This window comes from Tupaia chinensis, unplaced genomic scaffold (assembly GCF_000334495.1).
Source record: "Tupaia chinensis unplaced genomic scaffold, TupChi_1.0 Scaffold000370_1, whole genome shotgun sequence".
Lineage (NCBI taxonomy): Eukaryota > Metazoa > Chordata > Mammalia > Scandentia > Tupaiidae > Tupaia > Tupaia belangeri.
The window spans coordinates 1689259-1696983 of NW_006159867.1; positions in this window are offsets into that span (position 1 = coordinate 1689259).

Consider the following 7725-nt stretch of genomic DNA (forward strand, 5'->3'; position numbering starts at 1 on the left):
TGTCTTCATGGTGGATTTTTCTAGGCCAGCAATTTTCTCTTCTACATCTGAGATTCTATTTTCTGTATGGTCTAGTCTGCTTTTAATACTTTCAAGGGAGCTTTTGACTTCCTGTATTATAGCCTTTATCTCTAACAGTTCCATCTGATTCTTTTGTAAAGTGTGAAATTCCCCTTTTAGATCTTCCATGAATTTCCTCACCTCCTCGAACTCTTCAACTCCTTTCTCCTTCCTCTTCAGCAGTTCCTTGTCTCTCTTCTCTTCCATCTCTGTTAGCTTTGCCATTATTAATGTTCTGAATTCTTTATCAGACATTTCCATGATTTCCATTGAACTGTGTGTAGATGAAGAGGAGTTATCCTTTTGCCTTGGAGGAGAGGTATTTTCCTGCTTCCCCATATTTCTTGTGGTCCTGCAGCAATTTCTAGTCATCTGGTGGATGGTCGGTTTCTTCCCAAACTTTGAAGTTCAATCACACGAGTTTTGTATGCTGGAGACTGAATTATCAGTGGGACCTCTTCACCTCTCTGTTTCTCCAAAAATGGCTAGATCGCAGGAGCCATGGAGCTGTCTCTTGAAGAAGGCCTGTTCTGTTCCCTTCTGCCTCTCCTGGGTTGGCAGTTGGCACTTCTTTTTCCAGTGGAGTACATCTTTTCTCAATCATCAGCTTGTACCTAGAAAAATATAAGTTTTAAAAATTTCTTTCATTCTTTCATGAAAAAGCAAGCAGGAGACAGAGAATGGACACAGAGAGACAACACCCCCGATAGGTCTATATGAGGTTTGCTGTGGGTTGTAGAGTCTGTTTTAAGGCTTAAAGTGTTGTTTTTTCTGGATATTAGTAAATTCAAATTGTGGTTCTCAATGAATTTTTCCTGAGGGTCTCTTTGAGATTTGGGCCCCAGTGGGGTATACTGAGAGTTGCAGGTTTTTGCTGTGGGTTACAGTGTTTTGTGCTGTTGTCCCAATGAGGTGTTCTTTGGGTCCAAAATATTTTTTTTCTGTCTTAAAGCCAGGTGTGCTCTGGGAGTCAGTAAATCTAATTGTGGGTCTCAGTGCATTTTTCAGAGGGCCTCTTCAGATTTGGGTCCCAGATGGGTATGCTGAAGTTGCACTTTTGTCCTGCGGATTACAGTGTTTTATTTTGTTGTCTGTATCAGGTGTGCTGTGGGTCTTAGAGGATGTTTTATGGCTTAAAGTGGAGTTTGCTCTAGATATAATAAAATCCAATTGTGGGTCTCAATGAATTTTTCTGAGGGTCTCTTTGAGAATTGGGTCACATGGGGAATGCTGAGGGTTGCAGTTTTGTGCTGTGCATTACGGTGTTCTGTGCTGTTGTCTCAATGTGGTGTGCTGAGGGTCCAAAAGGCTTTTTTCTGACTGAAAGTGTGGTGTACTCTGGGAATCAGTAAAACCAATTATACATCTGCATGAATTTTTCAGAGAGTCTTGTTAAGATTTGGATCCCAGTGGGGTCTGCTGAGGGTCGCAGTTTTGTGCTGTGGGTTACAGTGTTTTGTGCTGTTGTCTCAATGAGCTGTGCTTTGGGTCCAAAAGGCTATTCTCTTTCTTAAAGTGGGGTGTGTTCTGTGTATCAGTACATCCAATTTGGTGTCTTAATGAATTTCTCTCAGGCTCTGTTTGAGGTTTGGGGGTTAGAGGTTTATGCTGAGTGTTACACTTTTGTTCTGTGGGATACAGTGTAGTGTGATGGTCGTAATGAGGTATGCTGTGGGACGTAAAGGCTGTTGTCTGGCTTAAAGTGGGTTGTGCTATGGGTATCAGTAAATCAAATTGTGGGTCTCAATTACTAGTTCTCTTGGTCTCAGAGAGGATTGAGTCTCAGTGTGATATACTGAGAGGGTTGCAGTTTTGCTCTGTGGGTTACAGTGTTGTGTGCTGTTGTCTGTATGTGTTGTGCAGTGGGCCAGAGAGGCTGTTTTAAGGCTAAAAGTGGTTTCCTCTGGGTATTAATAAATACAGTTGTCAATCTCAATGAATTTTTCGGAGGTTCTCTTTCAAATTTGGGTCCCAGTGGGATATGCTGAGGGTTGCAGTTTTGTGCTATGGATTACAGTGTTGTGTGTTGTTATCTGTATGAGGTGGGCTATGGGCCCTATAGGCTGTTTTCAGGCTTAAAATGGGGATTGCTCTGGGTATTAGTAAATTCAATTCTCAGTCTCAATGAATTTTTCTAAGGGTTTTTCTGAGATTTGTGTCCCCATGGGGTATGGTGAGGGTCGCAGTATTGTGCTGTGGGTTACAGTGTTCTGTGCTGATGTCTAAATGTTGTGTGCTGCTATGGGTCCAAAAGGTTATTTTTCACTTAAATTGGGGTGTACTCTGGGGATCAGTAAATCCAATTGTATGTCTCAATGAAAATTTCAGAGGGACTCTTTCAGATTTGGGTCCCAGTGGGGTATATGAGGGTTGCAGTTTTGTGCTGTTACAGTGTTGTGTGTTCTCTCTATGAGGTGGCTGTGGGTCCTAGAGGCTGTTTTCAGGTTTAAAGTGGGGTTTGCTCTGGGTTTTAGTAAATCCAGTTGTGGGTCACAGTGAAGTTTTTGGAGGGTCTCTTTCAGATTTGTGTCCCAGTGGGGTAGGCTGAGTGTTGGAGTTTTGGGCTGTGGGTTACATTGTTGCATGCTGTTGTTGGTATGAGGTGATCTGTGGGTTGTAGAGGCTTTTTTAACGCTTAAAGTAGGGTTTGCTCTCGGTTTTATTAAATCCAGTTGTGGGTTTCTATGAATTTTTCAGATGATCTCTTTGAGATTTGGGCATCATTGGGGAATACGGAGTGTCTCAGTTTTGTGCTGTGTGTTACAATGTTCTGTTCTGTTGTCTCAATGAGGTGTGCTGTGGGTCTAAAAGGGTATTTTCTGGATTAAAGTGGGGTGTACTCTGGGAATCAGTAAATCCAATTGTAGGTTTAAGTGAAATTTTCAGAGGATCTCTCAGATTTAGGTCCAAGTGAGGTATGCTGAGGGTTGCAATTTCATCCTGTGGTTTACAGTGTTGTGAGCATTTGTATGTGTGAGATGTGTTGTGGGCCATAGAGACTGTTTTAAAGCTTAAAGTGTGGTTTGCTCTGGGTCATAGTAAATCCAGTTGTGGGTCTCAATGAAATTTTCTAAGTGTCTCCCTGAGATTTGTGTCCCAGTGTGGTATGGTGAAGGTTGCAGTATTGTGCTGGGGGTTACAGTGTTCTGTTCTGATGTCCCTTGAATTGTGCTGTGGGTCCAAAAGGCTGTTTTCAGGATTAAAGTGTGATGTGCTTTGGGACTTATTAAATCCAGTTGTATGTCTCAGTGAAATTTTTCACAGGATCTTTTTCAGATTCAGGTCCTGGTGGGGGTATGCTGAGGGTTGTAGTTCTGTGCTGTGGGTTACAGTGTTGTGTGCTGTTGTCTGTATGAGGTGGGCTGTGGGTCTTAGAGGCTGTTTTAAGTCTTCAAGTGGGGTTTGTTCTGGGTTGTATTATCTCCAATTGTGGATCTCAATGAATTATTCAGATGGTCTCTTTGAGATTTGAGCCCCATTGGGGAATGCTGAGGGTCGCAGTTTTGAGCTGTATGTTACAGTGTTCTGTGCTTTTGTCACAATGTGGTGTGCTGTGAGTGTAAAAGGCTTAAAGTGGGGTGTGCTCAAGGAATCCGTGAACCCAATTATAGGTCTCAATGAACTTTTCAGAGGAACTCTTTCAGCTTTGGGTCCAAGTGGGGTATGCTCAGTGTTGCAGTTTTGTTCTGTGGGTTACAGTGTTGTGTGCATTTGTCTTTCTGAGGTGATGCTGTGGGCCATAGAGGCTGTTTAAAGCTTAAAGTGGAGGTTGCTCTGGGTTTTAGTGAATCCAATTGTCAGACTCAATGAATTATTCAGATGGTCTCTTTGAGATTTGGGTCCCATTGGGAATGCTGAAGGTTTCAGTTTTGTGCGGTTGGTTACAGTATTCTGTGATGTTGTCTGTAGGAGGTGGTCTGTGGGTCATAGAGGCTGTTTTCAGGCTTAATGGGGGTTTTCCTCTATTAGTAATTCCAATTTCAGGTCTCAATGAATTTTATGCAGGGTCTCTTTCAGATTTGGGTCCCAGTGTGGTATGCTGAGGGTTGGAATTTTGTGCTGTGGGTTACAGTGTTGTGTGCTGTTGTCTGTATGAGATGGGCTGTGGGACTTTGAGGCAGTTTTAAGGCTTAAAGTGGAGTGTGCTCTGGGTTTTATTTAATCCAATTGTGGGACTCAATGAATTTTTCAGATCGTCTCTGAGATTTGGGTACCATTGGGAATGCTCAGGGTCTCAGTTTGGTGCTGTGTCATAGAGTGTTCTGTGCTGTTGTCTCAATGAAGTATGCTTTGGGTCCCAAAGGCTATAATCTGGCTTAAAGTGGGGTGTGCTCTAGGAATCAGTGAATCCAATTGTAGGTCTCAATGAATTTTTTGGAGGATCTCTTTCAGATTTGTGTCCAAGTGGTGTATGCTGAGTGTTGCAGTTTTGTGCTGTGGGTTATAGTGTTATGTGCATTTGTCTTTGTGAGGTGATGTTGTCAGCCATATAGGCAGTCTTAAAGCTTAAAATGGAGTTTGCTCGGGGTAGTAGTAAATCCAATTTTGGGTCTCAATGAATTTTTCTAAGTGTCTCTCTGAGATTTCTGTCCCAGTGTAGTATGGGGAAGGTCACAGTATTGTGCTGGGGATTACAGTGTTCTGTTCTGATGTCCCTTGAGTTGTGCTGTGGGTCCAAAAGTCTTTTTTCAGGCTTTAAAGTGGGATGTGCTCTGGGAATCATTAAAACTAATTGTATGTCTCAATGAATTTTTCTGAGGGTCTATTTCTGATTTGGGTCCCAGTGGGGTATGTTGAGGGTTGCAGTTCTGTGCTGTGGGTTACAGTGTTTGCTGTTGTCTGTATGAGGTTGGCTGTGGGTCACAGAGGCTGTTTTAAAGCTTAAAGTGGGGGTTGCACAGGGTTTTTGGAAATCCAATTGTAGGTCTTGATTTTTTTATGGGTCTCTCTGAGATTCGTGTCCTAGTGGGGTATGCTGAAGGTCACAGTATTGAGCTGTTGGTTACAGTGTTCTGTGCTGATGTCTCAATGTGGTTTGCTATGGGTCCAAAGGGCTATTCTGTGCCTTAAAATGGGGTGTGCTCTGGGAATCAGGAAATCCAATTGTATGACTCAATGAAATTTTTGGAGGGACACTTTCATATTTGGGTCCCAGTGGGGTATGCTGAGGGTTGCAGTTTTGTGCTGTGGGTTACAGTGTTGTGTGCTGTTGTCTGGATGAGGTGGACTGTGTATCGTAGAGGCTGTTTTCAGGATTAAAGTGGGCTTTGTTCTGGCTGTTAGTAAATCCAATTGCAGGTTTCAATTAATATTTTGGAGGGTCTCTTTCAAATTTGGGTTTCAATGGGGTATGCTGAGGGTTGGAATTTTGTGCTGTGGGTTACTGTGTTGTGTGCTGTTGTCTGTCTGAGGTGGGTTGTGTGTCATAAAGGCTGTTTTGAGGTTTAAAGTGCGGTTTTCTCTGGGTTTTAATTAATCCAATTGTGGGTTTCAATGAATTTTTCAGATGGTCTCTGAGATTTGGGTCCCATTGGGAAATGCTGAGGGTCTCATTTTTGAGCTGTATGTTACAATGCTTTGTGTTGTTGTCACAATGAGGTGTGTTGTGTATCCAAAAGGCTATTTTGTGGCTTAAAGTGGGGTGTGCTCTGGGAATCAGTGAATCCAATTATAGGTCTCAATGAATTTTTCAGAGGATCTCTTTCAGATTTTGGTCCAAGTGTTGTATGTTGAGGGTTGCAGTTTTGTTCCGTGGGTTGTAATGTTCTGTGTATTTGTCTTTGTGAGGTGATGCTGTGGGCCATAGAGGCTGTTTTAAAGCTTAAAATGCAGTTTGCTCTGGGTAGTAGTAAATCAAACTGTGGGTCTCAATGAATTTTTCTAAGTGTCTCCCTCAGATTTCTGTCCCAGTGTGGTATGGTGGAGGTCACAGTATTGTGCTGGGGGTTACAGTGTTCTTTTCTGATGTTCCTTGAGTTGTGCTGTGGGCCCAAAAGTCTTTTTTCAGGTTTAATGTGGGATGTGCTTTGGGAATCAGTAAATCCAATTGTATATCTCAATGAATTTTTCAGAAGGTCTATTTCCAATTCGGGTCCTGGTGAGGTATGCTGAGGGTTTCAGTTTTGTGCTGTGTGTCACAGTGTTGTGTGCTGTTGTCTGTATGAGGTGGGCTGTGGGTTGTAGAGGCTCTTTTTAGGCTTAAAATAGGGTTTGCTCTGGCTATTAGTATATGTAATTGCAGATCTCAATAAATTTTTTTGAGGGACTCTTTCAGATTTGGGTTTCAATGGGGTATGCTGAGTGTTGGAATTTTGTGCTGTGGGTTACTGTGTTGTGTGCTGTTGTCTGTATGATGTGGGCTGTGGGTCATAGAAACTGCTGTAAGACTTAAAGAGGGGTTTGCTCTGGGTTTTGGTAAATCCAATTGTTGGTCTCAATGAATTTTTCAGATGGTCTCCTTGAGATTTGGGTCTCATTGTGGAATGCTGCAGGTCTCAGTTTTGAGCTGTTTGTTACAATGTTCTGTGCTGTAGTCACATTGAGGTGTGCTATGGATCCAAAATGCTATTTTCTGGCTTAAAGTTGGGTGTACTCTGGGAATTAGTGAATGCAATTGTAGGTCTCAATGAAATTTTTGGAGGATCTCTTTCATATTTCTTCGAAATGGGATATGTGGAGGATTGCAATTTTGTGCTGTGGGTTACGGTGTTGTGTGCATTTGTCTTTGTGAGATGTGCTGTGTGCCATAGAGGTTGTTTTAAAACTAAAAGTGGGAGTTGCTCTCGGTAGTAGTAAATCCAATTTTGGGTCTTCATAAATTTTTCTAAAGTGTCTCCCTGAGATTTGTGTCCCAGTGGGGATATGGTGTGGGTCACAGTATTGTACTGGGGCTTACAATGTTCTGTTCTGATGTCCCTTGAGTTGTGCTGTGGTTCCAAAAGGCTGTTTTCAGGCTTAAAGTGGGATATGCTCTGGGAATCAGTAAATCCAATTATAGGTCTCTTTCAGATTTGGGTTCAAGTGGTGTATGCCTATGTTTGTAATTTTGAGCTGTGGGTTACAGTGTTGTGTGCATTTGTCTATGTGAGGTGTGCTGTGAGCCACAGAGACTGTTTTAAAGCTTTAAGTGGGGTTTTCTCTGAGTAGTAGTAAATTTAATTTTGGGTCTCAATGAATCTTTCTAAGAGTCTCTCTGAGATTTGTCTTCCAGTGAGATATGCTTAGGGTCACAGTATTGTGCTGTGGGTTACACTGTTGTATGCTGTGTTCTCAATTAAGTGTGCTGTGGGTTCTTGAGGCTCTTTTCTGGCTTAAAGTGGGGTGTGCTCTGTGTATCAGTACATCCAGTTGTGGGTCTCAATAAATTTTTACTCAGGGTCTTTGTGAGGTTTATGTCTCAGTGGGGTAGGATGAGGGTCACAGTATTATGCTTTGTGTTACAATATTTTGTACAGTGGTCACATTTAGGTGTACTGAGCATCCTAGAGGCTATTTTCTGTATTAAAGTGGGGTGTGCTCTGGGTATCGGTACATCCAATTGTGGGTCTCAGTGAATTTCTCTCAGGGTGTCTGTGAGGTGTGGGTCTCAGTGGGGTATGCAGAGGGTCAGTTTTGTGCTGTGGGTTACAGTCTTGTGTGCAGTGGTCACAATGAGGTGTTCTGTGG